Source organism: Bos javanicus, chromosome 29 (genome assembly GCF_032452875.1).
Source record: "Bos javanicus breed banteng chromosome 29, ARS-OSU_banteng_1.0, whole genome shotgun sequence".
Classification (NCBI taxonomy): Eukaryota; Metazoa; Chordata; class Mammalia; order Artiodactyla; family Bovidae; genus Bos; species Bos javanicus.
The window spans coordinates 1,317,155-1,332,354 of NC_083896.1; the positions used below are offsets into that span (position 1 = coordinate 1,317,155).

The following is a 15,200-nucleotide window of genomic DNA, read 5'->3' on the forward strand; positions in this document are numbered from 1 at the left end:
GTGAGCTGAGGAGTTTAAAGGCAGGGAAATGGAAGATGGGGCGGGGCCTGGCCCTGAGGGCTGGAGCTTAGGGAAGAGCCTCAACCAGCCCGCCTCACTGGGTGCAGGCAGGGCTTCAGGACTGGGGGTCTGAGGGCGTGGGATTTGCTACTCAAGCACCTGAGAACGCTGTATGAAAGAGGGCAGGTGGCAGCTTACTCTAAGTGCCTCAGTCTGCCTGTTTGTGGGGTTGGAGAACCCTCCCCGGTTTGGAGAAGGTGACCCAAGCCTTGCAGTCTACTGCCTGCTTGAAGCTGGCACGGCTTGTTTGGCTCTGCCTGGTCCGGGTTCTCGGGGGGCTGGCTCCCCTGCTCCCCCTCACAGTCCTGGGATAGAGACTGACGCACACGCTCTAGGAAGGCTCTGATGGGGGCCTCCCCAAGTTGTCCTACTCGAGAACCATCTGGGAACTCAGAAAAAATTTCTGGTGCCAGAGGCCCCCCCAGCCTTGGTGACAGGGAATCCCTGGGCTGGGGGCTGGGTGTGGGGCCTTTGAGGTTCCCCAGCAATTCCACTGTGAGGCTGAGTTGAGACCCCCCTACCCCGCAAGCTGCACTGGGCAATGCTGACCACACAGCAGAGGAACCAGGCCTTTCCTCTTTTGCAGTGCTGGCCATGGGCCAGCCTGACACTGCATGTGACTGCTGCCTGGAGTGGCCTGGGCGCCTAGAATGGGCAGCAGGTAGATTCACCTCAAAGCTATCCCCTCCTCTCTCCCTGTCCCGCCGTAGAGGACATCTTTGTTGATCACGTCTGTCCTGGGCAGACTGGCTGACCAGCTCTACTAGTCCTACGATCACGCTGCCTGGGCTGTCGACGCCACAATCCTCTATGTGGAATCCGCTGGCTGGCGGACGCTGAGCACAGCCCTCTGCCTCTCTCTGCCGCAAGTGACATCGCCCCCACCTGGAGGCTGGAAGGGAGCACCTGAAATCCGGGGCGGATGGGCGATAGGCGGGAGGCCCAAGGGTCTTAACCTCTCTGCTTTTCCTCCTCCTGTCACCGCTTCACTGCCTCCGTCCCCAGTGCTGCTGGAACAGTTGAAAGAACGGATGAACAAACAGAGTTCCTCAAAGCTGGTGGCTTTAAGCAACACAAGTCGATCATCTTCAAGTTCTGGAGCTCAGAAGTCCAAAATGAGTCTCCCTGGGCTAACACCAAGGGGTGGGCAGCGCTATGCTCCTCCCATAGGCTGCAGGGGAGGATCTGTTCCCCGCCTTTCCAGCCCCTCAAGGCGTTTCTCCGCTTGTGGCCTCTTCCTCCTCTTGGAAGCACATCCCTGCAGCCTCTGCTTCTGTCGTGACAACTCCTTCTCTGCCTCTGAGCCTCCCCTGCCTCCTTCCTGTGAGGATCCTCAGTTAAACCCCATCTGTAAAGGCCTTTTTGCCCTAGTAAGGGAGCACACATCCTGGGGATTAGGATGCGGACATCTTCAGGGAGGGTGACTGTGTTCCTAGACCCAGGAAGAGGAAGTAACTTGAGGTCCTGGGCAGAGGTGGCTGGTGTGGCTGCTTTTCCCCAGGTCCCTGCGTCCTGCTTGCGCTGTCATCAGCAAACATCCTCAGATAAAACAGCCAGGAGTTTCCATTGGCTCAGGGCTTCCAAAAACCACAAGGTTTCTAAAACTTTCAAACAGTGGTTTCCTCCCCTCTGCAAATTTTCGGTGTGGCTTTGTTCAGCGTGCCCTGACCCAGAAAGCACGGGAGAAGCAGGGCCTCCGCGCCCATGTTTCCTGGTGGCAAAAGAGTCTCAGATCCCTGAAGGAAGGCGGGTTCTGATTGATCTTAAACTACACAGATCTAGCAACCTTTAGGATCCAAATGCGACCTGGGGAAATGTTTCCTGGATGAAAGGGAAATGAAGAGCTATGAGGGAGCCATAAGAGCCAAATCACAGCCCAAAGCATTTCTTTTGGGGAAAGTTTAATTGTAAGTAAATGAATGCTCTGTCATTAGTACAGATCTTGTGTACATAAACAGAGAAAAACCATTTGGGGCAATGTTATAGATTTAAAAGAATAAAAGGGAAAAGGAACAGAGGAGAAACAAAGAAAGAAAAGGAAGAAAACACTAAAACAGGAGGAGGAGGCCTGTTTCAGAGCATCAAGCTACTTCTCAGCTCAGGGTAAACTCTTTGGCTGCACCAAAATAATGTACCAACCCAAGAGATACAGAAAACCAGTCTGAACCATGTTCTAAGGCAAAGCTTACTCTGCTTGAAAACTCTCTTTCAAAGTTGGGTTTCGTTTATGCGTACAGTTGTGTTCAGCTAATATCTCAGACATTTATTTAGCCTTAAAATATTGTAGGGTTATTCAATCTACACACTCTATTAAAACTATCCCTTACCAATTAGTTCCAAAAATATTTGGAGAGACACACACATACGCCAACATTTGTATTACTTTTAAATAATCCTAATCAAGTGTACCACTTCTTTGTGATCACTGTCTTTTTGATCTCTGGCAGCCTTGGTCAGCAGTGACTTGAAACAGAATTTTGATTCCCAGCCAGAGACTGAGGGCGGGTCATGGCAGTGAGAGCTCCAAATCCTAGCCCCTAGATCGGTGGTCAGTGACAAGGCCTGGCACTTCATCTTTGCAGAAAAAGAATTCCTACAAAGACAAAAAGTAGTGAAACAAGTACAGTATTTATGAGGAGGAAAAAGAGTATAGTACGTGTGGGTAGACACACAGGCTGAGTCAGACAGAGATAGTTGTGCCCTTGTGGTACTTTAAATCACTTAAATGGGGCATTTTTTCCAGGTTTCCTTTGGCCAGTCATTTTGATTTGCCTGGTTCTGAGTCCATATTTGGTATGTCTCAGGCTCCTCCCATGTGTGCAAATGCATCTCTTAGCCAACATGGGGTATAGCGAAGAGGCCTGTGGGTAGTTAGCTTCACTTCCATGAGGTGATGCCCCCTCTCCCCCCCACTTTTTTTTACAGGTTTAATGGGTTTAATAAGTTTACGTCTTCAGTTCCTATTTGCAGCACCCAATATTCCTTTGAAACACCAGACAGACCCAGCAGTGGCCAGCAGTCAAGTTCAGACAGCCAGAGTTTAAAAGTTCAGCTTCTCTGATTCTGTGCTGCAGTGGCACTTGTTGGAAATTGGCACCTCCCTATCTTTGGGGGAAATTTAAATGTAGATGCCTGTAAAGGGAGTGACCAGGAGCAGGGGAGCCTCCGTCCCTCCCGCATCCAACATATGTGCTTCACAGAAAAATAATAATAATAGGTCCACAAAATACAACAGCTAGAATTACAAAGGTCCATTCATCCAAGGGCAGCAAGAAGGTGGTGGGGGGCAGGCAGAGGAAGTGGGAGGGGAAAAGCGGCAGGGAGAAAGGGGATTCAGGTCAGTCCAGGCATGGGGCTGGCAAACGCTAGAAAAGAGCTGTAGAAAAACCTGCGGTCTTTTCAGACTCACTGGTGTTTAAAATCCATACTGGTGTCAGGAAGATTCTGCCTTACATGCACCAGAGACAAAAATCCGGATTCCTCAGAGAGAAGGGACTGCGGACAGGGCTCTTGACAGGCGGGCCCTGCCTCCCCTGGGAGGGGTGGAGGGGAGCCAGCGGCTTCCAGCCCAGCCGGCCCCTCTGGGTGGCGGGCGACCCCTCCGCGGCCTGCAGCAGCCTTCAGTTTGACAGGAGCTGGTGCGGAGAGGGGGAGTTTTTCCACAGCAGAAGTGGAGTTCCTTAGGGCCGCTCGCAGGTAGACCAGCTTGTGGAAGAGGCTATTGCTTAAGAAAACCACCAAGAAGAAGAGGCGCACCTGGAAAAGCTATGCTTTGCCGGGGTCTTTGCTTCACTGGCGCTGATAATGAATAGAGGAAAGAGGAGAGAGAAGAGGATCCACTGAGAACGCAGGAGGATCGCCTTGTGAGGAAAGCCAGGCAAACCAATCCAAAGTGGCAAGGCCAGTTACTTTCTATGCCTGACAGCCGTGGGCGCATTTCGATTCCTGAAGGAGGAAGAGGGCCTCAAGCAAGAGGTTGAAGAGCGTGTCAGCAACGCCAGGGAACGGGGGAGGCCTCCTCACAGATAGCTCTAGTGCCAGGTCAGCTATGTCCTGAAAGCAAATCGCACGAGGACTTTGCTGAGCACAGAGACGGGGAGCATCCAGACAGCACTGAAAACTGACGTGAGGAAGAATCCCAGTCACCAGCAGACATCCCCTGGTAGTGACAGATCACCAATCTGGATCACCCAGATCACCAGTCTGGGCCGTTACTGACTGAGGACAGGAATAAACACTGGATAAAACAAGAGGAGCCGGAACCAGACACAGACCACCCTTCCAAGCGCAGCACCGAAAATCTCTGCCAACAGCCCCGTGGCTCACCCCCACTGCTTCCCCTCTAGCTCTGGGCTCTCCTCTGAGCCAGGACACCTCTTGCCCTTCTCCGAAGCCTTCTCTCTTTTGCTGAATTCGAGCATTCAGCTTTGAGAGGACACAGATTCCCCAGATGGCGTCTTTGATTCCCCTGGTAAGGTCCTGCGGAAAGGTTTGACCCTGTATGCCATCTCGTTACCGCCCAAACTCTCAACAACACGTGGGAGAGAGCAGTATCCCCAGACGTTCCATCGGAAGGACCGCGCAGCTTCGCTGCTCGGCTCCGGCAGAGCGCCCGCCGCGGGTCGCCTCTCTGAGGCCTCCGCGCCTGTGCCCGTCTGCCGGGCGCCGCGCGCCCCCTTCCTGTCTGACCTCCAGTGTCGCAAGGAGGTCTCCTGACTGAGGATGAGAAAGTGTGGTCTCCTGTCCTCTGTCTGTGCAGGGCGCAGCCTCCGCTCCCAACCGTCCTGCTATTTTCTTCTTGGAGTATCTTCTTTTCCTAAACAACTGGAAGCCAGAGACATCAAATCTTCCACACACAGCCAAAGTAAGTGTCACAAAACTGATTCAATAAAACTGTGAAATGGGCTCACTTGATTCTCTTTGCTTTCATGACTTGCCTTTCTTGTAACATCTTTTAATATTCTCATTTATCTTCATTATTAATTTCCTCATTTATTTATTGAGCACTTACTATCTGCTGGTATTAAAACATCTTAGAAAATACTAAGAATAATTTTTTTGACTTATTTTAGGCTGTGCTGTTCCTCACTGCTGCACGAGCTTTTCTCCAGTTGCAGCATGCGGGCTTCTCACTGCAGTGGCTTCTCTTGCTGTGGAACGCGGGCTGCAGGTGCACAGGCTGCTGTAGTTGCAACTTGCACTTTCCAGGGCACAAGGGCTTCAGTAGTTGTGGCTCCCCGGCTCTGGAGCACAGGCTCAGGAGTTTGGCCGCTTGGGCTTAGTTGCTCCGAGGCATGTGGGATCTTCCTGGATCAGGGATTGAACCTGTGTCTCCTATATTGGCAGGTGGATTCTTCACCCCCAAAGCCACCAGGGAAGCCCAGAAAATATTTTGATATAATTTGTTTGTTTATTTCATTAGTTGTTTAAAGTTTAGTTTAGTTGCTCAGTCGTGTCGGACTCTTTGTCACCCCATGGACTGTAGCCTACCAGGCTCCTCTGTCCGTGGGATTGTCCCAGCAAGAGTACTGGATTGGGTGGCCATTTCCTTCTCCAGAGGATCTTCCCAACCCAGGGATCAAACACGGGTCTCCCACATTGTAGGCAGACGCTTTACCATCTGAGCCACCAGGGAAGTCCTATCATTACTTGTTAATTTACTTACAAATGAATATCTATCCATTCTTTTAAGTGTCAAGCTAGGTACTGTTGTTGCACTAATATACAAGATAAATATATCTATAGTCTAAGAGTATGGTCTGTAAGTAAAAGTGTTGCCTTCCCCAGGATATCTGCTTTTAAACTTTTTCAGATTGTAGAATAAAAGACTTTGAACTGTAGGATATTTAAAGACACCTCCTTCTCTACCCTCTTATATGTGTCTGGAACCTGAGGATTAAGCTGACAAAAGACAGATTAATGCACAAGTGGGGAAAACAGGTTGGGGATAAATTGGGAGACTAGGATTGATATATATATATATATATATATATATATATACATATATATATACTACGTATCAAATGGGCTTCCCAGATGGTACTAGTGGTAAAGAACCTGCCTGTCAATGCAAGAGATTTAAGAGATGTGGGTTTGAGCCCTGGGTCAGGAAGATCCCCTGGAGGAGGACATGGCAACTCACTCTAGTATTCTTGCCTGGAAAATTCCATGGCCAGAAGAGCCTGGTGGGTATTAGTCCATAGGGTCACAAAGAGCCAGACTTGACTGAAGTGACTTAGCACATGCATAAAATAAGTAACTAATGAGAACTTATTGTATAGCAGAGGGGGGAAAAAAGATGGTACAATCTGTTTGTCGGACATATATTAAATTCACCTTAAAAGTGCATTTCTGACAAAACGAGTTCTGACAAAATGTGGTTCACTGGAGAAGGGAATAGCAAACCACTTCAGTATTCCTGCCTTGAGAACCCCATGAACAGTATGAAAAGGCAAAAAGATAGGACACTGAAAGATGAACTCCCCAGGTCGGTAGGTGCCCAATATGCTACTGGAGATCAATGGAGAAATAAGTCCAGAAAGAATGAAGAGATGGAGACAAAGCAAAAACAACACCCAGTTGTGGATGTGACTGGTGATGGAAGCAATATATTATATATAATATATAAATATATTATATATTATATAGAATATATTATATATTAAATATTACATATTATATATATATATATAAAACCAAGGTTGGATGCTGTAAAGAGCAATATTGCACAGAAACCTGGAATGTTAGGTCCATGAATCAAGGCAAACTGGAAATGGTCAAACAGGAGGTGGCAAGAGTGAACATAGACATTTTAGGAATCAGTGAACTAAAATAAACTGGAATGGGTGAATTTAACTCAGACCATTATATTATATATTATAATTATAATATTATATAATATATATTATTAATAATATATAATATAATATAATATATATTAAATAATATATAATATAATTAATACATAATATAATATAATTATAATATTATATAATATATAATATATATATTGTATTATATATTATATATAATATATAAATTACATATTATATAATACATAATATAATATTATATAAACTACATATTATATAATATTAATATTATAATTATAATATTATATAACTTAGACCATTATATTATATATGACCATTATATCTACTACATGGGCAGGAATCTCTTAGAAGAAATGGAGTAGCCATCATAGTAAACAAATGTCTGAAATGCAGTACTTGGATGCAATCTCAAAAACAAGAGAATGCCTATTCTCTTCCAAGGCAAACTATTCAATGTCACAGTAATCCAAGTCTATGCTCCAACCAGTATGGTTCTATGAAGACCTATAAGACCTTCTAGAACTAACATGCCGAAAATATGTCCTTTTCATTATATGGGACTGGAATGCAAAAGTAGTAAGTCAAGAGATACCTGGAGTAACAAGCAAATTTGGCCTTGGAGTACAAAATGAAGCAGGTCAAATGCTAACAGAGTTCTGCCAAGAGAATGCACTGGTCATAGCAAACACCCTTTCCAACAACACAAGAGAAGGCTCTTGTGGTCAATACCGAAATCAGATTGATTATATTCTTTGCAGCCAAAGATGGAGAAGCTCTATACAGTAAGCCAAAACAAGACCGGGAACTGACTGTGGCTCAGATCATGAACTTATTGCCAAATTCAGACTGAAATGGAAGGAAGTAGGGAAAACCACTAGATCATTAGTATGACCTAAATCAAATCCCTTACAATTATAAGGTAGAAGTGAGAAATAGATTCAAGGGATTAGATCTGATAGACAGAGTGCCTGAAAAACTGTGTATGGAGATCCATGACATTCTACAGGAGGCATTGATCAAGACTATCCCCAAGAAAAAGAAATGCAAAAAAGTAAAATGGTAGTCTGAGGAGACCTTACAAATAGCTGAGAAAAGAAGAGAAGCTAAAGGCAAAGGAGAAAAGGAAAGATATACCCAATTCAATGCAGAGTTCCAAAGAATAGCAAGGAGAGATAAGAAAGCCTTCCTCAGTGATCAATGCAAAGAAATAGAAGAAAACAATAGAATGGGAAAGACTAGAGATCTCTTCAAGAAAATTAGAGATACCAAGGGAACATTTCATGCAAAGATGGGCTCAATAAAGGACAGAAATGGTATGGACCTAACAGAAGCAGACGATATTAAGAAGAGGTGGCAAGAATACAAACTTGCCATATACAAAAAAGATCTTCAGGACCCAGATAATCACGATGGTGTGATCACTCACCTAGAGCCAGACATCCTGGAATGTGAAGTCAAGTGGGCCTTAGGAAGCATCACTACAAACAAAGCTAGTGGAGGTGATGGAATTCCGGTTGAGCTATTTCAAATCCTAAAAGATGACTCTGTGAAAGTGTTGCACTCGATATGCCAGCAAATTTGGAAAAGTCAGCAGTGGCCACAGGACTGGAAAAGGTCAGTTTTCACTCCAATCCCAAAGAAAGGCAATGCCAAAGAATGTTCAAACTACCACACAATTGCACTCATTTCACAAGCCAGCAAATTAATGCTCAAAATCCTCCAAGTCAGGCTTCAACAGTACGTGAACCATGAACTTCCAGATGTTCAAGCTGAATTTAGGAAAGACAAAGGAACAAGAGATCAAATTGACAACATCCACTGGATCACTGAAAAAGCAAGAGAGTTCCAGAAAAACATCTACTTCTGCTTTATTGGCTATGCCAAAGCCTTTGACTGTGTGGATCACAACAAACTGTGGGAAATGAAGATCTTCAAGAGATTGGAATACCAGACCACCTCACCTGCCTCCTGAGAAATCTGTATGCAGGTCAAGAAGCAACAGTTACAACTGGACGTGGAAAATCAGACTGGTTCCAAATCAGGAAAGGAATACATCAAGATTATGTATTGTCACTCTGCTTATTTAACTTACATGCAGAGTACATCATGCAAAATGCCGGGCTGGATGAAGCACAAACTGGAGTCAAGATTGCTGGGAGAAATATCAATGACCTCAGATATGCAGATGACACCACCCTTATGGCAGAAAGTGAAGAACTAAAGAGCCTCTTGATGAAAGTGAAAGAGGAGAGTGAAAACGTTTGCTTAAAAATTAACATTCAGAAAACTAAGATTATGGTATCTGGGCCCATCATTTCATGGGAAATAGATGGGGAAACAGTGGAAACAGTGAGAGACTTTATTTTAGGGGCTCCAAAATCACTGCAGATGGTGAGTGCAGCCTTGAAATTAAAAGACAGTTGCTCCTTGGAAGAAGTGCTATGACCAACCTAGAGAGCATATTAAAAAGCAGAGACATTACTTTACCAACAAAGGTCTGTCTAGTCAAAGCTATGGTTTTTCTGGTAGTCATGTATGGATATGAGAGTTGAACCATAAAGAAAGCTGAGCACTGAAGAATTGATGCTTTTGAACTGTGGTGTTGGAGAAGACTCTTGAGAGTCTGTTGGACTGCAAGGAGATCCAACCAATCAATCCTAAAGGAAATCAGTCCTGAGTGTTCATTGGAAGGACTGGCGCTAAAGCTGAAACTCCAATACTTTGGCCACCTGATGCAAAGAACTGACTCATTGGAAAAGCCCCTGATGCTGGGAAAGATTGAAGGCAGGAGGAGAAGGGTTCGACAGAGGATGAGATGGTTGTATGGCATCACTGACTCAATGGACATGAATTTGAGCAATTCTGGGAGTTGGTGATGGACAGGGAGGCCTGGAGTGCTGCAGTCCATGGGGTCACAAAGAGTTGGACATAACTGAGCAACTGAACTGAAAAATGCATTTCAGTAAACACCAGGTGCAGACAAATACTGTTTGATTCCACTTACAGTCAAATTCATAGAGTCAGAAAGGACATTGGTAGGTGCCAGGGTTTCAGGGGTTGGGAGTGGCAGTGGGGGAAGGGGGCTTGGTGTTTAGTGGGGACAGAGTTTCTGTTTAGAAAAACGAAAAATTCAGCAGATGAATGAAGGTGAGAGTTGCATAACAATGAGAATGTACTTAGTGCCACTGAACTGTACAGTCAAATATGGTTAAAATAGTATGCTTTGTATTATGTGACTTTCACCACAATAAAGAGCATTTTAGAAAGGACAAATTAAGAGGAGAAAAGTCACACACAAATTTTACTTGATGGTAATACTTTATTTTTTACGTGCACAGAGAACTTCACAGAAAAGTTAAGACTCAACAAGGCAGTTAAACCTGGGGGCTTATATACTATTGTATCAAAGGGCAATATATTTACAGAAAAACGACAAGACAAGGCAATAAATCGTGGAAAGATAAATATTTGAAAGTGAAAGTCACTCAGTAGTGTCCGACTCTTTGTGACCCCACGGACTATACAGTCCGTGGAATTCTCCATGCCAGAATACTGGAGTGGGTAGCCTTTCCCTTCCCCAGGGGATCTTCCGGAGTCAAACCCAGGTCTCCTACATTGCAGGCGGATTCTTTACCAGCTGAGCCACCAGGGAAGCTGGGGAAAACTAATGGAAGATGGGTGCTGTTTTAGCAAGACTCGTTTGTGCAGACCCATCTTGGGGCTTTCTGTCTCCTGGCTGTTCTCCTGATGTGGAAGACAGGAAAGAGAAAATGTTTGCAAAGGAAACTTTTTAGTCAGCTTTCAGGCAGGTAGGGCGAGGGCAAAGAGCTGTTTCTGAATTTGCCACTTCTTAACTTGTTTAACTCAGAAATAATCTCTATGCCAAAGTGGCACATCTTAGGGTGTCATATTCTGATCCTTTCAGTTCCTTATTAAAGGGGTGAGGGTACTGGGGCCCAGAGACAGAATCCCTGGGGACCACATCCCATCTGGATGAAAGCGTTAGGAAGCTGGAGGCTTGAAGGGCTTTCTTTCTGGACCAAGGTACTGGTTATCATCTGCACAGCATACTCTCCAGTCAACCCTTTTGCATTGGTTTCATCTAAGCCACTGAACTTGCCTTCTGTTAATTAGCCTTTAATTTGGGCTTCTAGTGGTTGAAATCCCTGGTTTCATCCCTGTGTTATGCTCATCGCTTTCCGTTTCTCTGTCTTCTTCACCACTCAACCCCCTGCCCTGGTGGAGCTGATTTTCCTGGGCTGTGAGATTTCTTGTTGGTTATAAATGTAGGTGAAAAGAGGGCCTTGGAGACATCAAATCTGCACTCCTCAGTCCACACCTCAGTGACCTTGGGCAAGTTATGTAATTTTCTAAATCTCTGTTTCTTCAGCTGTGTTGTTCAGTCGCTCAGTCGGGTCTGACTTTTGTGACCCCATGGACTGCAGCCCACCAGGCTCCATTGTCTGTGGAATTCTTCAGGCAAGAGTACTGGAGTGGGTAGCCATTCCCTTCTCTAGGGGATCTTCTTGACCCAGTGATTGAACTTTGGTCTTCTGCATTGCGGACAGATTCTTTACTTTCTGAGTCAACAGGTTCACTCTATGTACAGTGTTGACATTATGTACATTCAGCTCAGTTCAGTCGCTCAGCCGTGTCTGACTCCTTGCGATCCCATGGGCTGCAGCACACTTCCCTGTCCATCGCCAACTCCCGAGTTTACTCAAACTCATGTCCATTGAGTTGGTGATGCCATCCAACTATCTTGTCTTCTGTCATCCCCTTCTCCTTCTGCCCTCAGTCTTTGCCAGCATCAGAGTCTTTTCCAATGAGTCGGTTCTTTGCATCAGGTGGCCAAAGTATTGGAGTTTCAGCTTCAGTATCAGTCCTTCATATGAATATTCAGGGTTCATTTTCATTAGGATTGATTGGTTTGATCTCCTTGCTGTCCAAGGGACTCTGAAGAATCTTCCCCAACACCACAATTCAAAAGCATCAATTCTTTGGTGCTCAGCCTTCTTTATGGTTCAACTCTCACATCCATAAATGACTACTGGGAAAACCATAGCTTTGACTAGACGGACCTTTGCTGGCAAAATAATATCTCTGCTTTTTAATATGCTTCTAGGTTTGTCATAGCTTTTCTTCCAAGGAGTAAGCGTCTTTTAATTTCATGGCTGCAGTCACTATTGGCAGTGATTTTGGAGCCCAAGAAAATAAAGTCTCTCACTGTTTCTATGTTTCCCCATCTATTTGCCATGAAGTGATGGGACCAGATGCCATGATCTTAGCTTTTTGAATGTTGAGTTTTAAGTCAGCCTTTTCACTCTCCTCTTTCACCTTCATCAAGAGGCTCTTTAGTTTCTCTTCACTTTTTGCCATAAGGGTGGTGTCATCTGCATATCTGAGGTTATTGATATTTTTCCCAGCAATCTTGATTCCAGCTTGTGCTTCATCCAACCTGGCATTTAGTATGATGTACTCTGCATATAAGTTAAATAAGCAGGGTGACAATACACAGCCTTAACATACTCCTTTCCCTATTTGGAACAAGTCTTGTCCCGTGTCCAGTTGTAACTGTTGCTTCTTGACCTGCATACAGATTTCTCAGGAGGCAGGTGAGGTGGTCTGGTATTTCAGTCTCTTGAAGAATTTTCCACAGTTTGTTGTGATCCACACAGTCAAAGGCTTTGGCATAGTCAATAAAGCAGAAGTAGATGCTTTTTTGGAACTCTGTTGCTTTTTCTATCATCCGACAGATATTGGCAATTTGATCTCTGGTTCCTCTACCTTTTCTAAATCCAGCTTGAACATCTGGAAGTTTATGGTTCACATACTGTTGAAGCCTAGCTTGAAGAATTTTGAGGATTACTTTGCCAGCTATCAAAGAGGGCTAATAACAGCTGCCCAAAGACTCTGAGAATTTTATGTATTGAGAAACTCTCAGTTACTTACAACTAATATTTATTGAGTATTTATGGAATACCAGGCACTTTTCTAAATACCTGAAGTATATTTATCTCAGTAAATCGTTTTAACCAGGGTGTAAGTAGACATCATTCTTATACTACTTTTATAGAGGAGGAAAGTAGAGGGGAGAGAACCTAAATATGGTTATTTAGGTGCTAGAGCTGTTTGGGATTCACTCTATCAGGCTCCAGAGCTCTGGTTTGTAACCTCTATCTTACTGGCAGCCAGCCCAACCACATTTTCTCTCATTTTTTTGAGTGTCCTCAATCTTGCCTAGGGCTTCCCTGGTGGCTCAGTGGTAAAGAATTTGCTTTCCAGTGCACGAGACACAGGTTTGGTCCCTGGGTCGGAAAGATTCTCTTGAGGAGGAAATGGCAACCCACTCCAGTATTCTTGCCTGGAGAATCCCATGGACAGAGGAGCCTGGTGGGCTACAGTCCATGAGGTCACAAAAGAGTCAGACACGACTGAGCGACTGAGTCCTGACGCACACGCGCACGCACACACACATGCACGCACATACACACACACACACACACACACACACACTACACACACACACAGAGCTTGCCTGCTGTCCTGCTGGTCCTCTCTGCTGACCCCTACTGGACACCACACAACAGGGCCAGTCGTCCCTTGGGTGGCTGAGGACGTGTTTTCATAAGCCTGAGGGATGAAACTCAGGAACCAGCTCCTTAGGAGCCCCTCCCCCTGGCCTATTGCATCACACCCACCACCGACCAGCAGTAATTGCCCACAGGTCTCACCAGCTGCAGAAACTCCTAGTCTCTGGAAAGCAAACACCAAAGTTCACAGGGTCTGGCATTCAGATCCTTCTCTTCCAGTTTTGACCCAACCCCCAGATTAGCCACCTAAACAACAATGCAGCAAAACTGGTTTGATGCGTGATTTTCTGCTTCCATTTGTTTTCTCTCCTGATAGCTGTCCTCATGTAGATGAAAAGTGAAAGTGTTAGTGGTTCAGTCTGACTCTTTGTGACCCCGTGGACTGTAGCCCACCAGGCTCCTCTGTCCACAGGATTCTCCAGGCAAGAGTCCTAGGGTGGATTGCCATGCCCTCCTCCAGGAGCTCTTCCTAACCCAGGGATGGAACCCACATCCTGCACTGATAGGCAGATTCTTTACCACTAGCGCCACCTGGGACTTTGAAGTCACACAGTTGGAATCCCAGCAACACCATTTCCTGTGCATTGAAGAGTCACTTAGTCTTGCTGAGTTTCCTTCTGTATGACATGGACTGGGGCTGGGGAGAAGGTCGAGTGACTGGATAAGTGAATGGCACCTTGACTGATGCCTGGGATCTACTCCCATCCCCAAAGACCCCTCCCTTCCTGCCTGGGAGCCCCTGCTCCAGCTAAGTAAATAGCAGAACTCTGGTTTCCCATGACAACAACTTTCTCATTATTTAAAAGAAAGAAAAAGTGCTTTATAATGAAAAGTGATCAAAACAAGATTGAGGTAAAAGACAAGGCGATCAGAAAGTATGAAATGAACATGGCACCTAAAAAACTGCATAAAGCCATGAGAGACCAGGGCAGTGCAAGCTGGTAATTATGTGTTAAGACTGAAGCATTTATTTCTCACAAGTTAACATTTTGCATGATGAACCTTCTGTGAGTAAATGCATGGGTTCTTTTTTGTTCTTATAGATTTTTTTTTTAACCACAAACATGGCCTAGAAGAAAGGAGGAATAAAAAGGAGAATTGTTTCTTCATTATCAACATAATTATTCAGTTGTCATGGATTACATTTTTATTTTGGCTAGTTTGGGTTCCCCAAGTATGGGAAGCATTTGAAAGACTATAAAAACAAACAAATTGATAAAAGATTCTTGTAAAAAATGAGCTCTGCTGAAAGGTTGCTGCTAAGTCACTTCAGTCGTATCCGACTCTGTGTGACCCCATAGACGGCAACCCACCAGGCTCTTCCGTCCCTGGGATTCTCCAGGCAAGAACACTGGAGTGGGTTGCCATTTCCCTCTCCAATGCAGGAAAGTGAAAAGTAAAAGTGAAGTTGCTCAGTCGTGTCCGACTCTTAACGACCCCATGGACTGCAGCCTACCAGGCTCCTCCGTCCATGGGATTTTCCAGGCAAGAGTACTGGAGTGGGGTGCCATTGCCTTCTCTGCTGCTGAAAGGTTAAAGATGGCTATTTGTTCAAGGGGAAAAAGCGGAACTTTACCAGTCAGTGCCTTTTGTTATAGTAGTCAGTTATTTTTCTTTGCCAAGAGGAAAAAAGGAATAGATTTTAGCTATAGCCAGAAATGTTGAGAAGCTACAATGGAACCTCATTCCAGAATTACTAAGCGTCCATGTGACT

At 45.1% G+C, this 15,200-nt stretch overlaps 1 pseudogene; it reads right to left on the minus strand.

Moving 5' to 3' along the window:
* Positions 1 to 868: 868 nt before the first annotated feature.
* Positions 869 to 15,200, minus strand: part of LOC133240904 (uncharacterized) — a 45,567-nt pseudogene continuing 31,235 nt past the window's right edge.